The sequence below is a fragment of the Chiloscyllium plagiosum genome, unplaced genomic scaffold (assembly GCF_037043375.1).
Source record: "Chiloscyllium plagiosum isolate Xiang-an unplaced genomic scaffold, Cpla_swu_hap1 HiC_scaffold_19, whole genome shotgun sequence".
Taxonomy (NCBI): domain Eukaryota; kingdom Metazoa; phylum Chordata; class Chondrichthyes; order Orectolobiformes; family Hemiscylliidae; genus Chiloscyllium; species Chiloscyllium plagiosum.
Genome location: NW_028270157.1, coordinates 36,294,353 through 36,297,854, shown reverse-complemented (window position 1 = coordinate 36,297,854; position 3,502 = coordinate 36,294,353).

Sequence of the window (3,502 nt, the reverse complement as noted above, 5' to 3'; positions counted from 1 at the left end):
AGGCTAAGGAAATTTGGCAAGTCCACAAAGACTCTTACCAAGTTTTATAGATGCACCATAGAAAGCATTATATCCAGATGCATCACAGTGTGTTATGGCAACTGGACTTCCCAAGACCGTGAGAAACTGCAGTAAGTCATGAACACCGCCCAGTCCATCACACAAACGGGCATTCAATCCATTGGCTAAATCTATACTTTCCTCTGCCTTGGGAAAGCAATCAACATAATCAAAGGCTCCTGTTACCTGGTTATACTCTCTTCCACCCTCTTCTTTTACATCTTCTGTAGGCAGAAGATGTAAAAGTTTGAATACACGTAAAAATAGATTCAAGAGCAGCTTCTTTCCTGCTGTTATCAGACTTATGAATGGACCTGTCAAATGTTAATTTTGATCTCTCTGCACTTTCTCTGCGGCTGTAACATTGTATCTGCACTCTGTTCTGCTACCCTGATGCACTATGTATGACATGATCTGCCTATATTGCACAGAAATCAACACTTTTCACTGTATCTCGGTACATGTGACAACAATAAATCAAACTCAAAGTCAAACTCAAACTTAGGCATGTGTGGGGAAAGCATTCCATGCTGCAAAGCGCCAAGACCTGTCAGTCAAAGAAAGGAAGAATTGTAAAAGTCATTGCCAATTGTAAAACTCATAAGTTTCGGACAAAGTCCAGAGCACACGCATGGCATGAAAAGAGGGAAAATAAAAGCCCGAAGCAGGGAATGCAGCAAGCTGTATAATCACTTGGCTGAGTGTAAGCATGAGGTGGACTGCAAAGTTGTACTACACACATTCAAAGTGAGTCTGGAGAATTAAAAGCGGAAATCAAGAAGATCGTAGATTAATTGTACAAGTATTTTGCATGGGTTTTCTTCATATATATATATATATATATATATATACAAGTAATATCCCAGCCAAAGATTGAATTTTTTGATTTACAGCTAGAGAAATGCTAATCAGCAAATTGTTGGAACTGTGGGTTGGCACATCCTCAGGTCCCAATGGACTTCTTCCAAGTAGCCTTAAAAAAGTGGTTAGTGAGATAGTTGGTGTGTTGGTTTTAATTTTCCAAAATTCCCTCGAATTACGAGGAAAATTCCATTAGATTAGAAAATAATAAATGCAACTCCCTTATTAAGGGAGGCAGTGGCATGATGATATTGTCAGTGGACTAGAAATCCAGAGATTCTGGCTCATGCTCTGTTTCAAATCCCGCCATGGCAGATGGTGAAACTTGAATCAATGAAATTTTCCTAATCACAAATATAAAACTATTGTTATAAAAAACCCATCTGGTTCACTAATGCCCTTGAGGAAAGAAAATCTGTTATCCCTATCTAGTCTGGCCTCCATGTGATTCCAGACCCACAGCAATATGGTAGACTTTTAACTGCCATCTGAAATGGCCCTAGCCAGTCAGTTCAGTTTGGGTTTCGCCAGTACTGCTCAGCTCCTCATGTCATTCCAGCCTTGGTTTAGATTTGGCCCAACAAGTCCTCACCGACCCTCTGAATAGTAACCCACCCAGACCCATTCCCCTACATTTACCCTGAACACTATGGACAATTTAGCACAGCCAATTCACCTGACCTACACATCTTTGGATTGTGGGAGGAAACTGGAGCACCCAGAGGAAACCCACGCCAAAACAGACAAATATGCAAACTCCACACAGACAGTCACCCGAGGTGGGAATCGAACCCGAGTCCCTGGTGTTGTGAGGCAGCAGTGCTAACCACTGAGCCACCATGCTGCCCCATGCTTGGTTCAAGCATGGACAACAGCGCTGCATTCCCGAAGTGAGATGAGAGTGACTGCTCTTGATATCAAGGATATGACTGTTGCAGTTCCAGGACAGCTCTACAGGAGTTCCTCAGGGTAGTGTCCTAGATCCAACCATCTTCATTGCTTCATGAATGACTTTCCCTCCAAGTTAAGCCAGAAATGGGGATGTTCACCAATGACTGCACAATGTTAGGCACCATTCCCAATTCCTCAGATACTGAAGCAGTCTGTGTTCAATGCAACACATTTGGGTTAACAAGTGCCACAAAATACCAGGCAATAACCATCTCCAATAAGAGATCATCTGACCACCACCCCTTGCCATTTGATGTTATTACATTCACTAAATCTCCCACAATCAACCTCCTGAGGTTTACCATTGACCAGAAACTCAACTAGATTCACCATATAAATACAGCGGCTGCAAGAGGAGGTCAGAAACTAGGAATCTAGGCAAGTAAGTCATTTCCTGACTTCCCAAACCTTTCCACCATCTACAAGGTCCAAGTCAAGAGTGTGATGGAATACTCCTCACATGCCTGGATGAACATAGAACATAGAAAAATACAGCGCAGTACAGGCCCTTTGGCCCTCGATGTTGCGCCGATCCAAGCCCACCTAACCTACACTTGCCCACTCTCCTCCATATGCCTATCCAATACCCGTTTAAATGCCCATAAAGAGGGAGAGTCCACCACTGCTACTGGCAGGGCATTCCATCAACTCACGACTCGCTGAGTAAAGAATCTACCCCTAACATCTGTCCTATACCTACCACCCCTTAATTTAAAGCTATGCCCCCTCATAATAGCTGACTCCATACGTGGAAAAAGGTTCTCATGGTCAACCCTATCTAAACCCCTAATCATCTTGTACACCTCTATCAAGTCACCCCTAAACCTTCTTTTCTCCAATGAAAACAGCCCCAAGTGCCTCAGCCTTTCCTCATACGATCTTCCTACCATACCAGACAACATCCTGGTAAACCTCCTCTGCACCCGTTCCAGTGCCTCCACATCCTTCCTATAGTATGGCGACCAAAACTGCACACAATACTCCAGCTGCGGCCACACCAGAGTCTTATACAACTGCAACATGACCTCAGGGCTCCGGAACTCAATTCCTCTACCAATAAAAGCCAGTACGCCATATGCCTTCTTCACCGCACTATTTACCTGGGTGGCAACTTTCAGAGATCTGTGTACATGGACACCAAGATCCCTCTGCTCATCCACACTACCAAGTGTCTGACCATTAGCCCAGTACCCCATCTTTTTGTTACTCTTACCAAAGTGAATCACCTCACACTTACCTACATTGAACTCCATTTGCCACCTTTCTGCCCAGCTCTGCATCTTTTCTATATCCCGCTGTAACCTGACACATCCTTCCTCATTGTCAACAACTCCACTGACTTTCGTATCATCCGCAAACTTGCTCACCCAACCTTCTAGCCCCTCCTCCAGGTCATTTATAAAAATGACAAACAGCAATGGTCCCAAAACAGATCCTTGCAGAACACCGCTAGTAACTGCACTCCAAGATGAACCTTTACCATCCAAACCTCCAACCCACCCTCAATGCCATATTTCCGTATTTTTTGCAGTAGCCTACCATGGGGAACCTTATCAAATGCCTTACTAAAATCCATATACACCACATCTACCGCTTTACCCTCGTCTACCTCCTTAGTCACCTTCTCAAA